The 27,948-nt window shown below is 36.1% G+C and overlaps 1 protein-coding gene and 1 long non-coding RNA gene across 2 annotated transcripts in view; one reads left to right on the top strand and one right to left on the bottom strand.

Moving 5' to 3' along the window:
- On the bottom strand, nucleotides 1–23,773 carry LOC135205358 (uncharacterized). The gene is made up of 4 exons (XR_010312521.1): nucleotides 23,623–23,773; nucleotides 22,680–22,786; nucleotides 14,696–14,822; nucleotides 1–42 (listed from the first exon to the last, which is right to left on the bottom strand). It is a non-coding gene; the product is annotated as an uncharacterized LOC135205358 (long non-coding RNA).
- Nucleotides 1–27,948, top strand: part of LOC135205253 (hepatoma-derived growth factor-related protein 2-like) — a 178,641-nt gene that overhangs the window by 29,716 nt on the left and 120,977 nt on the right. The gene's annotated exons all lie outside the window — the stretch shown is intronic.

Below are 27,948 nucleotides of genomic sequence, written 5' to 3'. Positions count from 1 at the left end.
TTGTTAAGGGGGTTGTGGTGGTCGTGGCTGTAGAGGCAACTTCTGAAATGCAAGTACATCTTTAATTTCACCAGTCAATTCCACCTCAACTGTAATAACTAATTAATCCAAAAATTTTCCAGACTAGAGAGAGAGAGAGAGAGTAGAGAGAGAGAGAGAGAGAGATAGAGAGAGAGAGAGAGACGAGAGAGAGAGAGAGAGAGAGATATTTATTCAATGCAAGGCACCACTGCAACAGCAGACAGCATTTTAACTTATAAAAACTAGAATCACTCTTAATTAACCTCATTAGCAGTTCTCAATACATATATACAGGGTGTCCATAAAGTCATGGTGTATTTTAAAATACTTGGGGATCCATAACTATACATGATGGAATTAATCTGCAAAATGGATAAGAAAACCTGATGTTTCTAGTTTTCACACTTCTTCTATTCTTCTAAAGTTTTATTCATTATTTGTTATATATCAATATTTTACACATTTTCTGAAACTTGAAAATATTTCTCAATTTCTGAAACTCAAAAATGACTTCTTTTCCAGAACTGCTGTTGTCCCATGGTTTCACTAGAAGAGAGAGGTCTGCATTCTTTAGCTGGCCCAGATAAAATGTATTGTTGTTGTCCAAAGACGGTTTACAACACGGTACAATAAAGTACCACCACACGGGATGTACGTAGCCAAGTGGATGAACAAATTTAATAAAACAAGTGTTGTTATTGATAAAATACAGTAGTTTTGAAAGCTCATCTCTAAAAAAATGTTTGACTTTAAAGACTTTTTGGGCCTCTTTCAAAGGATTGTTCTACAGTTACACCAGTTCCTTCATCATCACATGGTCTACCTGACGGTTGTTTATCAATAACAGAACCTGTTTCCTCAAATTTCTACATCCAAATGGCTGTACAATTCCTGTGGTGTGCTTCTTTTCTTATTGTAGGGTGTTAAACAATCACACTATACTGCTTCTTTATTGTAGTGGGTTGTAAACAATCAAACAGCAGCAAATTATCACTAGGAAAATCCTCAAGAACAGTTCATATATGAATTTTATTAGACATTTTGTTTCACTGATTGAGAATGTGCTCTGAAATTCCAACAGTATCTATTTGCAAAAGTCAATACACTCGTATTTAAAATGATAATAATTTTGATAAAACTCTTGGTTTACTTTACAATTCTATAGCACGTCCTATTATAATCTTATCATAAGAAAATATAAACATAACAATCATGCACATCTGCATTCTGGTATTGATTACATTCTCAGCAGCAGTTGACGGAGTTATACCAACATCATTATTATTCGTTGCTAAATGAAGCATCTTTTGGATATATATATTTGATTAAATTAATAAAGCTTGGTTTAATATGCAGCTTATGTTTACCCATATAAACCAATTTCAAATTAAGTAAAACTAAGACTCACTAATTTCAGTTGTCACTTTTGCCTGTCCAAGATGCTTAGCAGCTTTTCACTGTATTTATTTCTTTAGCTACAGTTAAAACCTGTGAGCTTTAGAGAGAGAGAGAGAGAGAGAGAGAGAGAGAGAGAAGAGAGAGATGAGATAGAGAGAGAGAGAGAGATCGAGAGAGAGAGAGAGAGAGCGAAGAGAGAGAGAGAGGAGAGAGAGAGAGAGAAATTATCAACTACCTAGCCAATGAGTTTGGTATGGTAAGTCTGGTTAAATGCATGACGATTTGCATTTGCATTCAGCCGGTCTCTGTACTTGTGCGTATACAATACCGCACACAACATAATGATATGAAATTTTTTTAATCCTTCATAGTTTTCATAGCTAACAAACCTGAGGTCTTAACAATAGCATAATCTTTTAGTGCCAGCTGGAAACCAGTTGATACAATCAAAGATTGTAAAGCAAGGAATCTGTGGCATCTGGCAACTCATGCATAAAACCTCATGAAGTGTCACTCTTTCTTCCAACCCAGCATATGAGAGGGGCGACTGGAGGCAGGCAGTAAAAATTAAGACCTCAGGTTTGTTAGCTATGAAAAATACAAAACGATAAAAAATTTGTCATTTGTTCATATGCAGAGCAGACCTTAAGACTTATCAATAGGATAGACTTACACTTGGAGGGAGGTACAAGTACCTTGAACCAACTGGGGGTTCCTAGAAGATTGAGATCTAAAGAAGGGGGTGTGAGCCTGTGAGAGATAAGTGAATATCTAAAAACTTAGCCTGCTGGGTTCAAACACAATGAGATATGACCGGATTCACTGCATTCGTGGAAGGTAAAGAGAACTCTGTTCAAGCAACAAATCATGTAGGCCACAGGGGTTTGTCAACACTCCTACCTCTCTTTGCTAGAGAGAGAAGTGCTACTGAGAAGCAGATTTGTCTACTAACCCTTTAACGCCGATTGGACGTATTAAACGTCGATATAAATTGTCTGTTGGGTGCCGATTGGACGTATGGTACATCGATATAAAATTTTTTTTTAAATTCGCGGAAAAATAGTTATAGGCCTACTAGACGAAAACTTTAGAATCACGCGCCTTGGGGGATGTTGGGAGCTCACGGATCAAGGCGTTGTTTTGTTTACAATCGTTACGCAGGCGCGCAAGCGTGAATTTCTTTCTTATTGTACTAAAAAGTATCAGCGACACATCTCAGAAATTATTTCGTCACTTTGACATAATTTTTGCAGCATTTTATATTAGCCATTACATGGAGTATTATATATGAAAATGTGCGCAATTTCATGTAGAATACAACAAAAACAATCCATGGTTGTATCTTTTAAAAGTTTTGAAATATTTTCATATAAATAACGGTAAGTGCCAAAATATCAACCTTCGGTCAACTTTGACTCAACCGAAATGGTCCAAAAACGTAACTGTAAGCTAAAACTCTTACATTCTAGTAATATTCAATCATTTACCTTTATTTTGCAACAAATTGGAAGTCTCTAGCACAACATTTCAATTTATGTTGAATTTATGAAATAAACTTTTTCCTTACGTCCGCGCGGTAACTCTTCCGAAAAAATCGTAAATTTTTTCGTCAGATTGTCGTAATGTTTGCACCATTTTAAATTAGCCGTTACATAAAGTTTTATATATGAAAATGTGTGCAATTTCATGTAGAATACAACAAAAAAACAACCTATGGTTGTAGTTTTCGACCATTATCAGTTTTGAAATATTTTCATATAAATAACGATAAATAGAAAAAAATTCGTCCTTCGGTCAACTTTAACTCGACTGAAATGGTCGAAAACTGCAATTATAAGCTACAACACTTATAGCCTAGTAATATTCAATCAATTACCTTTATTTTGCAACAAATTGGAAGTCTCTAGCACAATATTTCGATTTATGGTGAATTTTTGAAAACAGCTTTTTTTTTTTTTACGTCCGCGTTACAAATTCATGCATAATTTTGTGATATTTTCTGTGTTGCCTTGATCGTTTTACAATGTGTTATATACCAAAATCATCGCAATTTTGTGTACAATACAACGAAAAAAAAATTAACTCGTTAGCTTTAACAGTTTTGCTCACAGCACGATTTGTATACAATTAATTATATATGAAATTTTTTTTCCGCGCTGTCATATATCCCAATATTTATATATGATAATATTTTTTTTTCCATTTCTGATGGTTGCATACTAAACTTCAGGCAATGACAAAAAAAGGAGCCAAAAATGAACTCTTAATCTTGAAAACTAAGCGTGCTGGGATTTCTTGAAAAAAGTATTTTTTCCACTTCGGTGCTCACTCGCGAATGCTGCCGGCATACGGGAGACGATTTTTAAAATACCTTCTTTGGCGTTTAAGGGTTATATGGAAATAAAACAAATAACTACAACCAGTATGGCTACCACACTCACCTGTATCAAACCAGTTCCAGCACATGACATCTTATTCTTCAACCTGCCCATAGAGAGAAAGGAAAAAAAGAGAGAGAAAGCAGTCAACTTACTCATTCTCTCTTCCACACAATCATCTTAGGCAAGATACAAACTGGCCAGCAAGGGCACTGGATGAGCTACACAACTTGTTGGGCAGCCACCACAGGACCCAAGGAAAAGATGTCGAAGGACCTGTGGGCAATGTCCTTTAGGTAGAAGGAAGTGAAAGTGGTTTGCCGAAGACAAGAACCAGCATTCAAAATCCTAAGAACAGACAAGTTCTTCTTAAATACCAGTGAAGAACTTATACCTCTGATATTATGCACCCTAGCCTGCACAGACTCAATGACAGCACTGCCAGAGCAATAGGATCCGGGACCACTGAAAAGTAGACCCCCAGCTTCCCATTGAAGCAAGTGGCTAAGAGGTCCAAAAGGGTCTTCCCCAAAGGTGAAACAGCCTGTAAGATACCTCGACAACTAGCAAGTCTTGGCAAATTCCAGAGAGAAGCTGGTTCAGGACACAGACCATCTTCTCCAGTTTTGTCGGAGCCTAGGCATTGTGGTAAACCTGAAGAAGTCCAGTCCGCTTCCCAGCCAGAGGATCCTTTATCTGGGTATGTCTATAGATAAAACAGCGTCGATGGTTTTCCCATTGGACCATAAGTTGCAAGAAGTTCAGGTCAGTAGCATGCTCCTTCCTGTCACAGGCCAAACAACCAGCTCAACAACGGCAGGTTCTTCTTGGGAACTTGCCATCTCTGGAAAAGCTGGTCCTTCATGTTCAGCTCCACCTTCAATCTGCAGTGGAGGCTGAAGGAGTTCTGGTCCCCAGCAGGAGATTCCCCTTAGCAGCATATATGTAAGTGTTTACATAATAAAAATATGGAATGTTAGTCCATACATATAAAAGATTGCTTACAGGAATGTGATCAGACTAGAGACGCTAAAGATGACGTATACAATAAAAGTAGGCTAAGATAACATGTCGTCACCTGTAGTCATTCAATTGTTTATAAACATTAGTCCAAGCTCCCTGCTTGAGACAAATTCCGCCTACCTTGTCTGTAGCGGTGTCTCATTTTGATTGTGTGTTCGTATGAAACTATGTCATTTGTATGTATGTTCATATGTTCGAACTACTGTCTGTTCCTTCATAACTTGTAACAGAGATGGTAGACAGGCAGAACAGAGTTAGCTATCGTCATTAGAAGACCTGTACCTCTTTACCTAAGCTTTATCATGTAGAGGAATAGGATTAGCCATCATCATTGGCTGAAGCGATCAAGCTATCGTTATTAGAAGACTTGTACAATCATACCTGATCTTCACCATGTAAAACTTCAGAAGAATATATAATTTTTTATACTTAGTGTTTTCTACAAGAACCTCCTCACCGAACCAACATGAGTTTAACACATCGTCGTAATAACCAACAAGATAATACCGACTTCATAAGTGATCTACAAACCCCCAGACACTCCATTGAAGATGGAAGTGCAATACCAACCGACTTAGCGTAAGATTATCGCTAGTCTAACATTACCTCATAGGGCGCCTTATCATACAAGGCACAAGCCCTAATATTGGTGGCCAGCGTAGCAGAAAAACTCTACAACGTCCTACGAAGAAAAAACCAGAATAATAAATCATGTATCATAAGAAGTCAACGACGACGGAAGCAGCAGATTCTTCAAGCAACCTAGTATCATCGTTAGTGAGCGACTTCAGAAAACAATAAGAACTTTTCAACGACGACGAAAGCAACAGATTTTTCAAGCAACTTAGTATCATCGTTAGTGAATAACTTCAAGAAACAAAACCGACGTGTCCTTTTTCCTACGAGGAGGACCAAGGCCGTGTGTCGTTATCGGAACACCGTGACTTCCCACAAAAGCAAGCTAAGTACAATTTTTTATGCATTTGGAGTAACTTTGAGTGTTTCCTTTGCAGGTCGAATTTCGTTATTCCTGTGGCTGAAGTTACGAGACATTCTTAATCTTACTTTTTTACAGAAATTATCTACATCACAGAGATTTCGCTACTGCGAGTTTTTTATCTTTGAGTGTCTGTTTCCAGAAGTTCTACTGAAATATCGTAATCATATACTATGTTAATTTTATCATTTTGGGTGATTATTAATCCCTTACGTAACAAATCATATTAAACAGTGAATATGCGTTTACGCAGTGGACGTCTGTATTTATACAGATGAATGGATAGGGTCGTTAAGCACCGTAGTGATTAGAAAACACACAAAAAACAAGTGGAACACCCGTACAAATCTATATAAATTAGAGGTAACACTATTTCGGGTCATGCCAATAAATGCTCCTTTGCAAAGTCCCGATCGCAGTTTTAGCCTTGAGTTTTTTGAGTTATATAAAATATCGAACCTCAATGACTCAACTTAACTTTAAAAATATGGCTGGATTGCAAGGAATAACATGCCTATAAAAAACTTTCATTAGGCTAAATGCGCTGACCAGGATCCCTCACTATTTCAAATTTTAGCAAAGAATGAAGTACAAACAGTTAATATTGAATGCAGTAGTGATAAACTTGTCTATTAGTAATCGCTCAGTTCCTAATAGTTCGTCATTCATTGCTTTATACGTAACCAGCAACATAATGCTAAAAAAACACAATACGTTGCCGATGGTAATAAAGAGAAGGATCCTAATTATTACAAAAAGAAATAGAAACAGTAGCCCGTTCAGAATCAAACAAGCAAGCTCGGTGACTGTGTCACCTAGTCAAGCGGTCAAGGTCAGTCAAAAACTGCCGAAGTGTTCAAAGCATAGCAAATTCCACACAATAAGCGACTCTAGCAGAGTGGGGAAAAGCGATGTTGGTTTATACATACCAATATCTTTTTGAATTAAAAAGGATTTTTCCTATGAAACACACGACCGTATAAAGTAATCAGAGCAGGTTTTCGTTTTTTTTTTTAATACATAAGTTATTATAAGTAGTGGTGGATAAAGCCCGACTGTAACGCGCCGTAAAAATTAGAATATCTTGTTTATTCCTTTAGTACACGTAATATCCTGTATTTACGGACTCACCGTCTGTTGTTCGAACTTCCCTAATGAGAAGTCCGGATAAGCGAGCGTTTACAGATACCTCTATAGCTATAAAAAACATTGATCTGTATCTAGTGTAATTGTAAGATCCATCTAGGGATACACAAAATATTATCTTACATCCTGCAAAATAAGGCGTGTTTATGAAAGGAAAATCCTATAAACCTTCAAACATATCAAAATCAGTTTGAACAAAAAAGAGACAATTAATCAAATAATAACTTATATAAAGGAACAATACATTTGTCTCATAAATCGTAACATGTTCAAATGACCCAACAGAATTCTCCCCACAACCGCAGTCGTACTTTGCACGCAAAATCTCGAGAAGCATGCACCCTCGAATGTCTTAGTGCGTGTAAAAAGACTTTGCTGGGAAATGAAATTTTAATCCTTCCCGACACTCTGAAATATAACGATTTCCGCGAACAAAGCCCTAAAAGTATACATACGTGGATACGGAAGTTATAAATATCGCAGTTTTTATTGTTGCTAATTTTTAATCACGCCCAACCAGTCGTGGATGAATCTCTCTGATAATCTATCTAAAGTAATATCCGTAAAGTCATTCAAGCAGAGGTGATTCAGCAGAATTTTTTTTTTTTTCTTCTACCTGAATACCAGGAAGTTTCTCCACTAGCGAGTGATCTCTGGAAAAAACGGATGTAATTTAACACAAAATACGGTCTAAGGACAAACATAAAGCTATATACGTCCCCCCACCCTTCGTATAGACTCTCACTGCAATTTCAAAATAGAGATAAATGACGAAGTTGGAAAATGTTAGTAATAGGAGTCATTAGGAAATCAAATAAGCCCATATAATTTTTCCCTCAACGTCATGCCATAAAAGATCGGACTTTGGCGTATCTGCGTAGATTTCTGTCGCTTAAACAAGGAAACGACTCCCGATAGTTTCCAGTGCCATGTAGCGACGACATCTTATCTCTGTTAGGTTAGAATAAATTTTTTTTTTTTTTTTTCACCAACTTGGACTTACTTAAAAGCTTTTACCAGATACCATTACCTAAGTGATTGTACTTCATACTCCGTTTTCAGCACTCAACAGGGGACATTATCAATTTTTTACGTATGCCTCCGGCTTACGTTGCGCCCCAATTACAATATAGTGTTTGGAGACTTTTAGGGGATAACCTACATGCCTATATGGATGATCTTGTAATCTTTTCTAATACCTTAGAAGTACATTCACATAAAGTAGCTAGTGCTACAGAGACAAAGACAAATAATCTCAGAGTAAAATATCTAAATGTGAGTTTTTTAAAACCGAACATGTTTATCTAGGTTTTATGTGTCTGGTCAAGGTCTTAAAAGTAGTCCATGGTAAGGTGTCGCTATTCATAACTTTCCGGTACTTATTAACGTAAAAGGGGGATACAGCACTTTTGCGCTGTAGTGGGTATTACAATCGTATGTAAATATGTAACTCTTCAATCATGACAGCTCCTTTAACAGATCTTACGAAGAAGAGCGTAGATTTATTATGGTCTGAAAAGCATCAACAGGCGTTCGATATCTTAAAAGCGGAAAATGCAGCTTACCTAACTTAAAAATCCCTGATTTAATAAGGAATTTTTTTTATTGCAACAGACGCCTCAGACCAAGGGGTAAGAGGGATACTACTTCAGCAATATGATAAACAGTTCTTTCCTATAGCTTTTTATTCATGTAAACTAAAGCCCTCTGAAAGTAAATATACAGTAATAGGCAAGGAGAGGGCTAGATATCGTTAACTCACTAGTACATTTTTAAGTTCATAATCTCGGCTATCCTGTTAAAGTCCTCACTGAGCATAAGTCACTTACCGAGTTTTTCAAAGGCTTTAATCAGTCAGTCCAAAAGGAACTCGGTTGACAAATGATCATTCAGGTCTTTGAAGCCAAGATAAGATATCTACCTGGGAAAGCAATTATCATAGCTGACGCATTATCCCGCAATCCCGCACCATACAGCAAAGAACCATTAATTGGACTAAAAGATATAGAAAAACATCCGTGCCTATTGTTAAAAACCGTATCTAAACAAGAAAATTCCTTAACCCAAGAGATCGCGAGCATTGAATATCTGGGTCGGAGCGCAGAACTGTTACAAACTGAACAAAGCAAGTGTCAACAGCGATAAGCAAAAACAATAAACACTTCGAAACGGAAACAGGGTCACAGGGCTAAGCAAAAAACAACCTAAACACTTCGAGCAGAAACCCTAAAGAACAAAAATATATTTAAAGTATGTGTATCAGAATAATGTAATCAAAATGTAATATTATATGTAGGTCCGTGACGAGGAAAACCCGAAGAACACAGCAGATGACTAACGACCAGGTAGTAGTAATAATCTCTTTCATACCAATCGTCATAAACTGGTTTGCATTCCGTCATCCAGGGTTCCCTACTATGTCACAGAAAGCCAAATCACTGTTTTTACTGGCCTACAATGCTTACAGATATAAAAAGCACATAACTAATTGTATCACGTGTCATGAAAACAAGGGATACACTAAGACACCTGTCAGTTTAGGAGCCTATCCTGTGCCAAATCAATCCTTGAAAGAATATACGTAGAATTATTAACAGAATTACGAGTCTGACAGAGGGAATAAACACTTCTTAGTGTCAATAGTTCCTTGACACGTTATATAGAATTAATAGCACTAAAAAACAAAACACCGCAATTGAGTGCGTTAGGAATATTTATGAGTGCTAAATCAGTAAACATGGAATTCAACACATGATAATCTGACTCGGGTGGTGTAAATCAATAATAATTTCCATAACACGTGGTGTGAATTCCTTTCCATTAAGAAAACCAATAATATATTTTATCACCCAGAGTCAATCGGTTTGGTAGAATAACGGATAATTAAATAGGAAGTGTCATTGTCTTACGAGTTACAACTCGTGATATTGGATCCGAACTGGATTATAGCGGTTCTCGCGGTTTTAAATACCTTTATCATTTATATCTTGTATCTATAGAATTGATGCCGCAAGTAGCCTTATACGGTACGCCGCTAGAACACTTTTCCACATATTCAAGCCAACCATTAATTTATCAAATATATAAAAAAAATAAATATATAAATAAATAAATATAAAAAAATAAAATAAATATGGATACAAGTGGAGTCAATATAATACACTCCGTAAGAAGTCGGAAGGGTTACAAATTATAATAAAAAAGGAATCACGATAAAATCAATAAGCAAAACGTAACCATAGATAATTAAATATCCAAATATATATGCGTAAAGATTTGAACTCTAACTTAACGCTTTAGTAATGACAAATAAGCTAAAATTTGTATGGAAACCTTTTTCATATAGTTTGAATAAGGAATATTTAATTTAACATAATTACAAATTATGCAGATTTCCAACATGAAACTAATATATTATTCAATTTTGGTACTGTTTTTTTTCAGACATTCTTTTCGTGTGGGTCGAGTATTAAAAGATAATAAATTTATCCTAAAGTCGTATTTATTACAGCAAGTAACGTAACTCTTAGCTGGCTGAGAGCAATCTCCTGCCAAGTGACGACGTCATCATTGCCGTATCAGCATTTGTTCCTTTTAACCTCAATAATCTGCTTACACAGGCTTCATCTCGCGCTGCAAAAGCAGATTGACTGGAGAAAGGAATGCTTAGTTCATGAACTTCACATGTGGTTCATAGGTCACATGACCCAGGCCACATAACATATTCTTATCCGTGTGTGTAATGCAATTAGTTAAGGACTTGCAATCATTTTAAAATTAATGAACAAAATAAGCAAATAGAATTTCTATAACAACAAAATGAATTAATTTTTTTTTTCTGAACCTCATAGACATTTAGAAGTATCAAGTATATGTATATAGAAGAAATATTTACTTGCAACATTAGCCTATTACAATTCAAGTAAAACATTCATGGGAAAATGTCACATTTTCTTGAAAAACCCAAAGTTTATTTAGAAATTAGTTACATAGTGGGTTTTTTTCGTTGCATCTCCTACCTATTAATAAAGTTTAAAAATTAACCTCAGAGGATGCGCACGAGAAAATTGAATATTAAACTTTTGTTAGGGCACATAGGATCAGATTTTATCACAACTTAATTTCAGTTAGCATGAGAAATACAGAATCATGATTAATCTTCTCTTGAACTCTTATGTTTTGCCTGGCAATCTTACAAATAGCTCCGTTTTCCACTTCTTTGTCTAGTAATTTACTACCAGTAATATCGAATTTTCTTTGAGATTCGTAATGATATCTATTTATTTTTTATAATTATGGATATTTTTACAGTCCTCATAGACCTGGATAGGTTCACTCATTGTTAATGCCATGGATAAAAAAAGTTTGTACAGCGGACTCTTTTGAAATTCCAAAATATCAGCGAATTCATGTGGGGTTAAGTCTGGTCTAAATGGCTCTCTCCCCTCCCGTATTTGGATGTTAGTCTGAACTTTACTTTGCCTTTGTGACAAGTATAATTTAACTTGCAGGCTGATTAATGGAACCTGGTTACAGTATCCTGCAGTACGAGAGTTTCACATCGCAACTTCAAAAAGTCGTTCGTCGCTGCGGATGACTACAGTCAAGTAACAACCGCCTACAATGTGAAAGGAATTTCTTAGACTTCTTCGACCGACACCGTATCTCGTCGTTATTCTCGTTTTAATGCGGAATGCTCCGGCGGCTGTGGGAATCGACTACGAAAGGGACATACTTCCGACAATTACGACCCGAAGGATATTCAATTCTACTTTGCTGGCGAAGGACTCGTGCTGGGGATGTTTTTTTTATTCATCGCGAACGTAATCGTGTAGCTTAGGATGCAGAGAATAAGTATGAGCGCAAAAATAGAACATTGGACCCGCCCAGGCAAATTTTCCCCTTGTTTTAACCCTGTGAAATAGGCCGTTTCATTGGGCTATAGGTGGTTGTCTGGAACTGTGTAATGGACGAAAAGTTGTTCGAACGCTAGTTAAAAGTGAAGTAGTATAGCCTCGGTCATGTATCCTATATATATAAAGTATTATGTATCCTATATATAAATGATCATAAATAACATAATCGAAATATATTTTTGCGTGAACGCACTAGGAATCTATATATAAATGATCATAAATAACGAAACTAATATATTTTTGCGTGTACGCACTAGGAATCTATATATAATTGATCATAAATAACAGAATCGAAATATATTTTTGCGTGTACGCACTTATTGGAATCTATATATATAAATGATCATAAATAACGGAATAGAAATATATCTTTGCGTACGCAATAGGAATCTATTTAGAGTGCACATATATTAATCATAATTATATGAATCCATACCAATGTATAAACAAATCAGGTAGCCTATAATCAATCTGTTACCTTTTTTCTTACCAATATCTGCAGTTATATGTGTTAGTATATGGATTAATGAATCAGATATATAACAGTTAGCATAAAAATCAACGAATCAATCAGCATAAACATTAATAACTTTATCATTTCATATATGAAATTTTTTATCAGTTAAAATATGATTTTTATCATGTTAATCTTCATTCTATGCAATTGTCAAAGTACATTAGTATTTTCTGTAGCATAAGTATCTTAAAGAGATGAAGTGAAAAACTGTATCAGTATATATCACGTGATCACTATTATTTACGAATATCATATGCATATTATGTCTAATATTTATTACTTGAATCTGTATTTGTGTACACCATGAATTTTTTTTTTTACTTATAAGTAATTCCTATTATCTCTATATATTCACATAGTGTCTGTATCACACTCCTATAAGTCAAATGCAAGTCAAGCTTGAGTAATATTCAGTGGTTGGTTTTGGTAGCTGACCGAGCTAATGTAAGTGTTTACATAATAAAAATATGGAATGTTAGTCCATATATATAAAAGATTGCTTACAGGAATGTGATCAGACTAGAGACGCTAAAGATGACGTATACAATAAAAGTAGGCTAAGATAACATGTCGTCACCTGTAGTCATTCAATTGTTTATAAACATTAGTCCAAGCTCCCTGCTTGAGACAACTACCGCCTACGTGATCTGTAGCGTGTCTCATTTTGATTGTGTGTTCGTATGAAACTATGTCATTTGTATGTATGTTCATATGTTCGAACTACTGTCTGTTCCTTCATAACTTGTAACAGAGATGGTAGACAGGCAGAACAGAGTTAGCTATCGTCATTAGAAGACCTGTACCTCTTTACCTAAGCTTTATCATGTAGAGGAATAGGATTAGCCATCATCATTGGCAGAAGCGATCAAGCTATCGTTATTAGAAGACTTGTACAATCATACCTGATCTTCACCATGTAAAACTTCAGAAGAATATATAATTTTTTATACTTAGTGTTTTCTACAAGAACCTCCTCACCGAACCAACATGAGTTTAACACATCGTCGTAATAACCAACAAGATAATACAGACTTCGTAAGTGATCTACAAACCCCCAGACACTCCATTGAAGATGGAAGTGCAATACCAACCGACTTAGCGTAAGATTATCGCTAGTCTAACATTACCTCATAGGGCGCCTTATCATACAAGGCACAAGCCCTAATATATATCTCTGTCAGAAGAGGTGAGAAGAGACCTTCACTGGTGGACGACAAGAATCTTAAGATAGGAGTCCCTCTACATTTACCCCCTCCAGATTTACTCCTTGTTCGCAGATGCTTCCATTGATGGTTGGGGAGCTCATCTCGAGGGGGGTGGTGTCTCGCCAACTCCACTAGTTGACAGTCGAGATGCACCAGTGGATGATTGACAACTCGGTGGAGCTCATGGCCAGGTACATTCCTGGCAAGTTATGTGGTGGCCAACAAGCTAAGTTAGTGGTGTCAAGTCCTAGGTATGGAGTGGTCTCTGCATCAGAATGTAGTAGACAGGCTGTTTCACCGTAATTTCTTTTAGTCTACTTTCTCATATATTATATGCAAACATAAAATAGTTTTCCATGAGAAAAAGAGAGAATGGCAAGCAAATGCACAGCTAGTGCATAGTTTACCTTAAAGCCAAGCATGTATGACTTAATACCAACACAAGACAAAAAAATTTTCTACAGTATGTCACACTGCATTACTATTGTAAGACAAATTTTTAATCAACTGGTATTTTTCAGAGCTAACAAACCTAAGGTCTTAACAATATGATCTTGTAGTGCCAGCTGGAAAGCAGTTAAAACATTCAAAGATTGTAAAGCAAGGATTCTGTGGCATCTGGCAACTTGTGTATACGAAGTGGAAGCTGTTCACCGACCAGGCTTGGGGCCTCATGATGCATCAAGTCTTTCTTCGACCGCATTGGAGAGTAGTTCTTGCTTTTGCGCTCCCAAGCCGGTTCCTTTGTTAGCCTGTGATTTATTTGTGCTTTGCTTTCAGAGAGAGAGAGAGATAGAGAGAGAGAGAGAAAGAGAGAGAGAGAGAAGAGAGAGAAGAGAAGAGAGGAAGAGAGGAGAGAGAGAGAGAGATTGCCTTTCATCATGGATTCCACCAAGAGTTCTAGGCCCCTCTAACACTCCAAGTGTTCCAGTATGACCATGTTCAAGGTTTTTGGAGTATTCCATAACTGAATGGCATTAAAGATATTGTGATATTGTACATACCAGAGAGAGAGAGAGAGAGAGAGAGAGAGAGAGAGAGAGAGAGAGAGAGAGAAACACAACTGATTACTGGGAAAAGACATAACAGTTTACCTGGAACTGGTGTACCAGGAGCACTTGCATTGGCTGAGGGAGGTCTTGATCCTTCTTCACCTTCATCTAGGAACTTTTTGGGCTTTATCAATCGTCCACTACGACTAATCTGTGGTTCTTCTATTACCTGGTAAAAAAAATGGAGTAGATATAAATATGTGCCTTAAAGGTTAGAAAGTCAATAGTAAGGCTGCCATTTAATAAAACTTCATAATGTTAACAAGCAGGAAAGGTACAGTCGACCCTGATTATAGTAATACCCCAAATTTAAGCGAGGTTAGGTTCAAGCCCCCTCGCACAAGGGGAATTTTTGCGCAAGATTGGCACGGTCTCTAAACATGCTAATAAATCCTTAGTTGAAGAGTTTGAACACTAAATATGACCCTAATCATGCTCCCTAAATATTAACCCTTAAACGCCGAATGGACGTATTAAACGTAGAGTCAAAATGTCTCCCGTATGCCGAATGGACGTACCATACGTCGACTCAATAATATATTTTTTAAAAAGTTGCGGAAAAATTCTTATAGGCCTACCAACCGAAAACTTTTGAATCACGCGCCTTGGGGGATGCTGGGAGTTCACGGATCGAGGTGTTGTTTTGTTTATAATCGTTACGCAGGCGCGAATTTCTTTCTTGCCGCTCTAAAAAGTATCTGACACATATCGGAAATTATTTCGTCACTTTTTATTGTACCATTTTAAATTAGCCGTTACATGGAGTATTATATATGAAAATGTGCGCATTTTTATGTAGAATACAACAAAAAATACTCATGATTGTAGCGTTTATCAGTTTTGAGATATTTTTATATAAATAACGATAAGTGCCAAAATTTCAACATTCGGTCAACTTTGACTCTACCGAAATGGTCGAAAAACGCATATGTAAGCTAAAACTCTTATATTTTAGTAATATTCAATCATTTACCTTAATTTTGCAACTCATTGAAAGTCTCTAGCACAATATTTCGATTTATGGTGAATTTATGAAAAAACTTTTTCCTTACGTCCGCGCGGTAACTCTTCCAAAAAAAATCATACATGTGATTGTGGTAATGTTTGCACCATTTTAAAATTAGCCGTTACATAAAGTTTTATATATGGAAATGTGTGCAATTTCATGCACAATACAACTAAAAGCAAGCCATGGTTGTAGCTTTTATCAATTTTGAAATATTTTCATATAAAAAATGATGTGACAAATTTTCAACCTTCGGTCAACTTTGACTACCGAAATGGTCGAAAAACGCAATTGTAAGCTAAAACGCTTATATTCTAGTAATATTCAAGCATTTACCTTCATTTTGCAACAAATTGGAAGTCTCTAGCACAATATTTCGATTTATGGTGAATTTATGAAAAAAATAACATTTTCTTTACGTCCGCGCGGTAACTCTTCCAAAAAAAATCATACGTGCGATTGTGGTAATGTTTGTACCATTTTAAATTAGCCGTTACATAAAGTTTTACATATGAAAATGTGCGCAATTTCATGTAGAATACAACAAAAAATAATTGAAGGTTGTAGCTTTTCTCATTTTTTAAATATTTGCATATAAATCACGATAAATAGAAAAAAAAACCACGTTCGGTCAACTTTGACTCTACTGAAATGGTTGAAAAACGCAATTGTAAGATAAAACTCTTACAGTCTAGTAATATTCAGTCATTTATCTTCATCTTGAAACAAATTCAAAGTCTCTAGCACAATATTTAGATTTATGGTGAATTTAAAAATAAAAACTTTCCTTCCCTCAGCGCGTGGATTCTCCGCCACAAATCTCCGAAATGCGTACGTCCCATTCTCGGAATATTTGCTCCGTTTCATATTAGGCATTTCATAGAGTTTTATATATGAAAATGTGTGCAATTTCATGTAGAATAAAACGAAGAATATTTGAAGGTTGTAGCTTTTCTTATTTCCGAAATAATTGCATATAAAAAATATATATATAAAAAATCGACATTCGGTCAACTTTAACTCGTCAGATATGGTCGAAAACTGCATTTTTAAGCTAATACTCTTACAGTATAGTAATATTCAATCATTTGTCTTCAGTTTGAAAGAAATTGGAAGTCTCTAGGACAATATTTAGATTTATGGTGAATTTTTGAAAAAAAATATTTGTTTATGTCCCAGCGTTACAAATTCATGCATTATTTTGTGATAATATTTTCTCTGTGTTGCTTTTATGGTTTTACAATGTGTTATATACCAAAATGATTGCAATTTAGTGTACATTACAACGAAAAAAAAAGTAACTTGTTACCTTTAACCGTTTTGCAAACAGCGCGATTTGAATACAATTATATATGAAATTTCGTTTTTGCGCTATCATATATCGCATTATTTATATATGATAATAATTTTTTTCATTTTTGATGGTTGCATACTAAACTTCAGCCAATGACAAAAAAAAAAAAAAAGGAGCCAAAAATGAACTCTTAATCTTGAAAACTAAGCGCGCTGTGATTTTTTGAAAAAAATATTTTTTCCGCTTCCGCGCTCACTCTTGAACACCTCCGGTACACGGGAGACATTTTTTTTTACCGCTTCAGCGTTTAAGGGTTAAGCTAACTTTTAAAGGAAATTAAAGTTACTGTAATTTCATTAGAAAGTTAGTTTAATACATTACCCATATAAAAGGAAATAAATGGCTGGTAAAAATATATTGGTGTGTGTAAAGAATACATACATAACATAGTTCTCTCTTCTTTCCCCCCTTTCGACCAACCAATCTATTTTTAGAATTCTTCTCAACCACTTTTAAAAAATTCTTTTTTCTGTCTCTTTCTTTGTTTCTGAAATTCATTTTCATGTACAAACAGTGCTTTTTATTTGAATTAATACAACTCTTTAGTTATGTGTCTTTCAGAACAGGCGCTTACAGTTCTAGAAGGTAATAGAGGAGTGATATGGTAGTTACACTTGACAACGTCTCCGAGGGTTGCGTGAGAGAAATAGAGAGAGAGCGAAAGAGTAAGTGTGAGCGTCGTTGGGTTGTTTGTAGTTGTCGAGAATAATTGAGAGTTTAAATGTTTTTGTATGTTGCGGTGTCGTGTTTGTGTTTGGTGTTGCTGTAGGGTAGTGTGTATATATGTTTTTCTGAAATGTGAGTGAGCAAGCTATCGAGAGAGAAAAAGTGTAGTGGTGGATGGATAGTTAACAAGTGGTTTGCTTATTGGGTGATCGTCTAAGTTATCTGCTGGCGTGGTTGCTGGGTCAGTCAGAGAGTCTATGATCAGAGTCTGTGATGGACAGTCTGTTTTCTCAGAGTGGTGTTGGTATTGGATGGTCAGTTGTATTGTGTGTGTTTTATGAAGTTGTTTGATTTGCTGGTGATATTGTATGTTAGCAGTTTGTTGTGGCTGTATTGCAGAAGTTTATTGTGCTTGTGCATTAGAGAGTTGTTGAGCTTATGAGTTCCTGTGGTGTTGTATGAGTTGTAGTTGCAAGTTGAGTGTTGTTGGGGAGTTGTTGTGTTCTTGGTGTTGTTTGTAAGTAGTTGTGTATGGACTTGTAATGTTGTTTTGATGTTGTTGGTATTTGTCTGTGCAGTGATTTGTTGAGTTGTTGTGTGGTTGTAGTACTTGGGTGGTTGTGTGCTGTGATTTCTGGCGGTTGTTGCGGCCATAACCAGCAGGCAGCACAGATTCTTGCCTAGAAGACAGTCATATCTGGTGAGTACATGAATGTGAGAGTTTTGTTTGTCTGTTGGTGAACCAAATGTCCTGTCGATAAATAGCATTGTAAAGGGGAAAGTGGCTGGGGGGTCATTGATAGTCAGTATGACTAAAGCAACTGCGGAGAAATTTGCTTGCTTTCTTTGCTTGCTTGTGATTCTGCCACAAGGTTAAAGTAAAAATCATTGATCGCATAATTGACACCTCTGGACTTTGAGCTTCTGTGGAGTTAAAAAGAAAGATGAGGGAAAGAATTGTTTTTATGCATCATTTTGTTATTGCAGTTATATTATTATTATTATATTACTATTATTATTATTATTATTATTATTTGAAAATATTATTACACATATGGTAGATATAGTAATGTACCATAAAAATTCTCTCATCTCATCTCATCGAGAGAGAGAGAGAGAGAATTGTTCTTACTTAAAAGTGAAATGGAAAGGTTATTTCTTTAAAATACTAAATTATTGTTATTATTAATACAGGTAGTTGTCGACTTACGACCACAATTGGTTCCGACCAACCGGTCGTAAATAGATTTGGATGAAAGTCGGCCCATGTTAATTTACCGTAAGAATATTATACAAGCCTAGCCTACACTAGGGTAATCAGTACCATCTTTATATATAGGGTAGCCTAGCCTACACTACACAGCATTACTTCATACATATATGGCATAGTAATTATTAATTTCAGCTAATTCTCTAGGTTCAATGCACATTGGCTTATGATAATTCTGTACAAAGAGAAATTGAATAACTTTTAACAAGTTAGCCTCGCATATACGATGATGATGTATTCATGGCACATATATCGTATATAAACGAATACAGTAACCTAGCCTACAGTATACTGTATACTACATATACGATATAATTTAGAAAGTTATTAATACAGTTGAATATCTTAAAACCGGCATTCTATGGTCTGGAAACTCCCGTGGTTCAGCTTGATTTTAAATCAGCAGCCATTAGACTGTTCAGCCGCCCCTGGGACGTGCCACATATTGTTTAAAACTTAAAGGTAGCCAAAACTATGCCATATATCCTTTGTTTGTATGAAAATAGTTGTTAGTAATGCAAATATGCGAAGTCAAGTATGTTTTTTATATTTACCTTGGAAGGATGAATATATATTTTTAAATATTCTACTTGAGAATGCTCAACCAAGTCAAACCTTCTAACTTTTAATCAAAACAATGAGACATTTGTCAAGCAGAAATTCCTTACTCTGTATGTGCTCTGAGAGACCATTTTGATAATGTCTTTAAGTAACTGTGTATTTACTTATTGGATATGCCACCCATGAGATTATATGATGCTAGAGGCAAGAAGTTCAAGCATAAATCTTTATCCATGCTAGAAAATCTTTATTTTGTTAGCGAATAGTTTACTGTTCATTTTCCTCAATAGATGGCGCCGCTGTGCTTTGTTTAAGGTTTGACAGCGACGGCAACATTTAAATGCACTTATCGCAAAAATTCATTCATTATTTTGTTCATCTCTTATCCTCTACAATAAAAACCAACTAAGAAACTAATAGTGATAATTATGAAGCTATAAAATTTTGGATATGAAAGTCACCGATAATAAAGTGCAGATTCTGAGAAGTTTAGTATTGTATTTAGACTTACGATTGGGTAGGCTAAATGTGTTGAAGTACACTATTTTAAAGAAATTTATACTATATAAAGTTATAAAATGATGAAGTTGAAATATATGAGCAATAAAAATGATAAAAAGCAGTGTCAGAATGTAGCTAGTAGGAGGCTAAGTTGGAAACTATGCTACGTATTTGTATGTGGAATTACCTAAAGGCTTCATTTTTTAGGGACGTATTCTATATTCCGATGTCAGGCTGCAGATGGCTAGGTATATTTATGAATTAAAAATACTACAATGAACCTGCAACTTTTCTGCGAATCTTTTAAAAAGTTGTACATTATTGTACCCAATAATATTATATGTATTCTCATATTATTAAAAATACTAACAAAGCAGTCAATGTTTTGGTTTCGAATACGAGTTTAGTTTGCATGTATGCGTTTTATTTTGCCGTATTTAACTCAATTTGGAGCAAATTGCCTTGCTCCTAGTTAGTATAAAATATTTAGATACTTTACTTATATGAGACAAGGTAATTTGTCATTATATGATATGTTTTTAAGTCGAAATATGAATTTAATATGTCCCATGAACTAAATTATTTTTTTTCGTTAACAGATTGCATTGTGGACATGTTTATTGTGTAAAAATATTATGTGACTCCGTTCAGTATTTTCACTTGATTTATCGTTAGTTACGTTACTTATCTTTTATTGGCGAGAAAACAACAGTAAAATGTGTTCTTTCAAGACCTGAAGTTTTGATTAAAAGTATTCTCACTCAATTTTATCTATGGTTGCATTTGATGGCATAAGTTTACTGGAGTTATATCCGTGTTGCCGATGCATGATAATAGTCATTAGCAGCACAAAAAGTGAGCTGCGTGTGTGGAGAGGCAGGAACTGGGGAAAAACTGTCATATGTTCAGCTGGACACCATTCATTCTTGCTCATGTCGCTTCCTAGTAGTTTTAGTTGTGGGTGGTTGTAAAGCCGATCAGTCGTAACTTGCATAGGTACTAGCTGTATTTGAAAATATTAATAAACATAGTACATACTACAAGTACCATAAAAATTCCCTCATCTTAGTATGAGAGAGACAATTAATATTTTCATTATTTAATGTTATTTAATTACTACAATAAAGCTTGAAAACTTAAAAATTACATAAAAATTGAACAAACACCTTTGCAGGGTTTCTCTAGGATTCGAAAATATTGCGCTTGTGTCTGTGAAATACTCGCATATGATAATTAGTTAGGTTCCAATGAAAAGTTTGTGCTACTGTGAATTCACACAAGATTAAGGTACTACTGTATATATCTTAAACTTTAGTCAATATTTTATTAATAGCCTTCTGCATAGGCAAAATGTGGGCATTATCCAATGTTTTCAGAAAACTGTTTGTGTTGTGATGTCATAGACAGCATGATGGTGGTGGTGGTGGTGGGGGGGGGGTGTGGAGTGGAGGAGGAAAAGTAAACAAAAAATGAAGATAAACCCGGCGAGCTTGTTGTGTAGTGGCTTTAGCTGTTAGGTTGCAGTTTGTAGGTTGTAAGTAGGAACCTGAACAGGTGGATAAATTGTATGATTGTAGCATAATGGACAGGTTAGGCTAGGAAAATGTTCAGAACCACCCCCCATTCCCCCTTTTTGCAGATTTTTCTGTGAAATGCATATCCACATTATTCATTTTCATAGAGCAATTGCTGTATTTTCATACTTTTCATGAAGAAATATTCATTAATTACCATATTTTTATATTTTCCTGACTAAATACATTTTTCAAGATAAAACTACTAAAATCGACAGGCATAAGTGTTTTTAGAGCAATTTCTTGGCATCCAAACTATCTAAATATCCAGTTAACAGTTTTCAGAGGGGTGTCAAGTATATATATACATTAAATATACCAAATTTGTAACTAATTTGTATTTTTCATAACTAACAAACCTTCGGTTTCAACATTAGGATTTACTAGCGCCAAGCTGGAAACCGGTAGAAAATCTTAGCTTCTTATAGGTAACTTATAAGGTTATCCACATTTCTAGGTATGGGATTAATGTAATGGTTTCTAGTCACCCAAACTCGTAAGAAATCATTTTTAAAATGACCCAGTCTGATCAGTTACCATGAAGCCACAATTCTAAGGATACTACCAGAACTATTTTCTTTATATAATAATGCAGCAATTTCCTAGTAACAACCAAATACACTACTATGGGAGCATAATACGTAGCTACATTGATACTTTCCTCATAAAGCTTAAGATATGGTTCCTAAAATTTCTAGGCTTAATTATTGTTAAATTCTGTGCTCTTTTCACTTCATGCTACACAATCAATTGCAAGCAGTTGATTAAATGTAACTTATTGACACAAACTTCTAAAGAAAAAACCCATCTTAAATTTTTCAGTTCCTACTAAGATTTCCAAGACAACAATAATACTTTCGGTAGTTCTCTGATCTTGTAAACAATGAAGTGAAGAAACGATGGGTATAGTCAGTATTAAATGGATGACATATTTGCTGAACAGTTGTTCTTTCAATCAGGAAAATTAAGCAGTACTGAGTCCAGCCAGTACTTGGAAAGTTGATTAGCAATGAGTGCCAGACACTAGACAGGTTTGTGGAAGACCCCCAAACCACACACCATATCTTTCGAACCTGACCAGTGGAACACCTTACCTGTTTTGAGTTCTCTTTTGCAACTTCCCTTGCAGATGCTGCTTTTTTGGCTGGCACATCTGGTGTTGAATCTGACTCCAATCTTTTCCTCTTCTTCCCACCTCTCTCTGTGGAATGCAGACATTATAAGAACAAAAAATATAAAACCTTAGCATTTTTCTTTTCCCCACCTCTCTGTGAAATATGGACATTATAAAAAATTAGAGTTGAAAACATGGAAATGTTGAAGGGTAAGCACAATGTGTCTATGGTACAATGTATTTTTAAGATTACTATACTTTGAGAAATATATATCTAAACACTTTCATTAGCTTTAATCCTGTGTTTTTGTGTGCAGCAGTGACATATACATATTGAAAAAAAGAACAAAGTGAAATTGCTAATTACAAAGAAGACTCCAGTCCATCTTATGGTGTGTTGCACATGAGTATGACTCCACTTCTCACTTATCAATACAGTCAGGTTTCAAAGACAAGGTTATCATTATCTGCATTGCTCAAGACTTACAGCACCCTAGGATTGTATGAGAATTTACATAAGATCGACAGGCTAGAGAGAGAGAGAGAGAGAGAGAGAGAGAGAGAGAGAGAGAGAGAGAGAGAGAGAGAGAGAGAGAGAGAGAGAGCGCGCTATCAAATCATATTTCTTCCACTGGACAACTTTTCTTCATATATACATCTGTGTAGTAGTATTGTTTGAACAGATGTTTTCATAAGTTATTACCAAATAATGATGGGGTTACAAATTGTAATGCTATTTCCTTCTTTTAACTGCAAGCAATCTCAATATATTCAGGTTTCCACAATCACTACTGATAGTAATGCTAAAACAACTTGAAGTGACCTTTCCTATCAAAATCTTTATACTGTATTATACAAAGGATAACAATTGTACAGGCAGGCGGCGAATCCTAACTTGTTTCGAACGTTCTGATTCAACTTACCCGATTCATCTATAACGAGAGAATCTTCATCTGAGTCTGCCGGTTTTAAACTTGAAACTGGAGTGTTACTTGCTGACTTTTTACCAGGCTTCAGAAGTGGTGTCTTTGGTGTGTTAGGAGCAGATGAGCCGAGATTGGCAATTTCAGGTGGAGTAACCTGTTGAAAGATACACAAGAATAAACTTACTAACATTTATAACTCCAATGAACACTCAATCATCAATCATGCTAACTATAAACAAGCATCAGGAATCTGGGGCACTGCTAAGTGGATAATTGCAAGTGAAAAAATAAAAAGTGTCCCAATAGTAAAACCTCACAATATCCCACAGCTAACAGTACTTCTATAGGCTATATATCTCTGCAAGTATCTCCCTTAAAAAGGTACACAAGCAAATAGAAAAAAAAAATCCAATACAAAACTTTACTTTTTATTTTGTAAACAGCATTTTTCACAGATATTCAAATGTTAAATTCTCAAGACTCAAGCTGGTTATGTCACTGAAAATTTTATCAGGGTACACAGAAGTAAGCATGGTAGATGGGAGGGAGTCCCTTATCTGACCTCAGGTTTGTTAGCTTTGAAAAATACAAAATGACTAAACATTTAACATTTCCTCACATGTGGAACACACCAACAGTCTTGACAATATGACATACTTGGAGGATGGTAGAAGTACCCTGAATCGGCTGGGGGTTCAGCTCACCTGACTACCCTTCCTAGAAGATTGAGTTCTAAATAAAAGGGGGTCTGAGCCTGTGAGAGAATAGATAAGCAAATATCTAAAAACTCAGCCAGCTGGGATTAAACACAATGAGACATCTCCAGATTCATTGTATTCGTGGAAGGTATAGAGAACTCTGTTCAAGCAACAAACCATGTAGGCCACAGGAGTTTGTTACCACTCCTCCCTCCCTTTGCTAGAGAGAGGAGTAAGTGCTACTGAGAAGCAGACTTGTCTATTGTACAGGAACAAACCAAATAACCACAGCCAGTATGGCTGCCACACTCACCTGTACCAGACCCGTTCCAGCACATGACGTATCTATTATTCAACCTGCCAATAGGAAGAAGAAAGGAAAAAAAGAAAAAGGAGACCAGACAACTCCCTCATTCTCTCTTTCACACAATCATCTTAGGTAAAATACAGACTGTCCTGCCAGGGTCACTGGATGAGCTACATAACTTGTTAGGCAGCCACCATCAGACCCAAGGAAAAAGTGTCCAAGGACCTGTGGGCAAAGTTCTTCAGGTAAAAGGAAGTGAATGTGGTCAGCCAAAAACAGGAACAAGCATTCAAAACCCTATGAAAGGACAAGTTCTTTTAAAATGCCAGAGAGGAACTCATTCCTCTGATATCATATGCTCTAACTTGCACAGCCTCTGTGCCAGAACTAGAAGGTGAGGAGTATGCCTGTGTAATCACCTCAAGCAGCCAAAATGAAAAGGTCTTCTTGGACACTTCCCTTCTGGACCAGCCTGTGCTAACAAAAAGTCTACACAACACCTAGGCCTTAGGTGACGAGTCACTTTTAGATAGCAGTGAAAAGCTCTGATGGGACAAAGCAATGACTCATAAGGATTGCTGTCCACAAACTCAATCAGGGAGGGAATTGAAAACAAGGCAAATCTGTTGGACTGAGGGATTTTGAGTCTTGGCTATAAATTCCAGGACGAATTTGAAGGCCACAGACCCCCAACCCTGGGTATACAGTATTTGTTATACCTCAGGCCATGAAGCCCTCAAACTCTCTTTGAGAAAGCCAAGGCCAACAGGAAAACTGTCTTTAGAGTCAGATTTCTGTCTGACAATCAAGGTAGGGGCTCGAATGGTGGTCAAGTGAGAATACTCAGGACCAGAGTAAGATCCCATGTCAGAGGTTGAGTTCTCTTAGTAGGATTGTTCAAAATTCCTCAACAACATCAAGATTTCCATGTCCATGCCTTCAGACACAGGACCAAACAAAGGCAGCCCTGTAGCCTGTGACAGCTAAGACGGAAAAACTTTTCTCATTTCTGAGAGATTAGAAAATCTACTATCCGCTGAACATAAGTTCCAAGTGGAGAGAAACTGCTGATGAAGACCTCCCGAAATAGCTGGACATCTGGCCCAATGCTTTATGAGAAAAGCCTCTCATTTGAAGGAGGTAATTGGCAGTCTCCCTACTGACCGGTGGGAACCTTTCCACATGTGGCTGGTAAAGGAGGTAGTCCCATGCAGAATTCCTCTCAGAACTGCTGACAGAAGAAACAGGTCTGGGAACACTCTTGCCTGTTGGCTACAAAGGTGCCACCAAGGTCATCCTGAGATTCCTGGAACTCATTACTCTGTCAGGACCTGACGCATCAGGCAGAACAGACGGAAGGTGTACACCTCAAGATTGTCCAAATGATGCTGTAGAGTTTCCTCCACCAGCGCAAGAGGATCCAGCACCACCGAGAAGTAGACCTCCAGCTTCCTGTTGAAGCGACTGACAAAGAGGTCTAACATGGGTCCACCCCAAAGGTGAAACAGCCTGTCCGCTACATCCTGATGCGTATCAGCCCCCTGCCGATAACTGGGGACTGCCTGTATTATTATTATATCTATAAAATGAAACCTATTCATATGGAAGAAGCCCACAATGGGCCATTGACTTTAATTTCAAGCTTCCAAAAAATATTATGCAAGCTTCCAAAAAATATTACGGTGTCCATTAGGAAGTAGGTAAGAGGAGGTACACTATGAGGAAATTCATAAAGAGGAGATCCCACTTATTAAAAAAGAAAAAGTTAATAAATTAATGTACCTGGCTGACAGCTGCACTGTGTGCAACTGCCCATCATGCATCTGCACCACCAACCCATGCAGTTGGAAGGACACCAATCCCACCTCCCCCCACCCCCAGCTTGTTGATGTATGCCACTAGCGTAGTGTTGTTGGTCATTAACACTAAAGAGTACCCCATCATCAGTCCCAAAACTCTTACTGGCCTAAAAAGGCTAACAAGAATTCCAGGACACTGATGTGGAGGTGTCTTGTCTTTCTGGTCCCACACACCTGAAACCAACAATCCTCCCAGTAACTACCCGAGTCTCGTAGATGCGTCCAAAAAACAGAAGCTACTCGGGAGGAGTGCCCAACAACACCCCTAAAAACAGGTTCCTGTCATGTCACTACCATAGATTTCTCCTCACTTTCTCAACAGAAGAACAGGAGAAACATGCGGGTCCCTCGCCAGAGACCAATCCCTTCATCCTCCACTAAAGGGAGTGGAGATGAACAACTATAATTTCCACTTCACAAATTACACAAAGATGATAAAAATATAAAAATATGTTGGATTCCTGCCCACGTAGAAATTGTAGGAAGTGGAGAGGAGGATAAAACAGATGAAGCTGCAACTATTTTAACAAACACACATATTCCTATTAATGATATGCATATATCATCTCTAAACCCCATTATATTATAATCTACAAATAGTAGAATATATATAACAGCGATACCAACAAAATTAGAACAAATCATATCAAAAGGACAGAAACACAATTCTGATACGTCTTAGAAGAGGTTACTTTAGTCTAACCTAGACATTTGATGAATAGCCCACATCCCTGTGTATGGAATGTAGAGTTAACAATAACAGTTTGTGTGAAGGCATACAATATAATCAAAATAAAATGTCTAGTTTGGAAAAAAGTTAATTTGGTCAGAATCCCCAACATTTCAATTAACACAATAACAAGATTACTAAAGAGCTGTAATTTACTTAATAAATAAAATTAAAGCCTTGTCAAAAATAAATTTAAACCCTTGAGACTGGCCATGTGAGATCAAAATAATTTGACTTAGTGGTGAGGTTAAACTACTTATCAACAATAATACTGTGTGAAAACAGTAAGAACTAAACCAATGCTTCCAGATAAATACAGACACTAAACTCATTGAGTTTCATTATGATTTTTCATATAAAAAATTTCTTGATTTAAAACCCTTTTTCATGAAATTTCTTTTATAACTACTGCTTTCGACTTGATAAAAATGCCATTACAGTGGGGCCCAAGTATTCGCGTTTCCCCAGATTTGCGGATTTCTCTCTGGACCATATCTACCCATTACTTGCGGGAAATATGCCTCTTTGCGGGGTTTTCCGACGAAAATACTCACTAATTAGTATATTTTAATGTTATTTTCATGAATAAATACATTTTTATGGTACAAAAATGATTTACTAATTTTCAAATATTAATATTAATTATTTTTTACTTTTTATAATTTTCAAATAGTTAATATTAATTAACTATGTTAGTAAGTTTAATAAGATTAAATGATATCACAAAAA

The sequence above is a fragment of the Macrobrachium nipponense genome, chromosome 49 (genome assembly GCF_015104395.2).
Source record: "Macrobrachium nipponense isolate FS-2020 chromosome 49, ASM1510439v2, whole genome shotgun sequence".
Taxonomy (NCBI): domain Eukaryota; kingdom Metazoa; phylum Arthropoda; class Malacostraca; order Decapoda; family Palaemonidae; genus Macrobrachium; species Macrobrachium nipponense.
The sequence above is the reverse complement of the archived record's forward strand: the minus strand, read 5'-3'. Positions and strand labels throughout refer to the sequence as shown.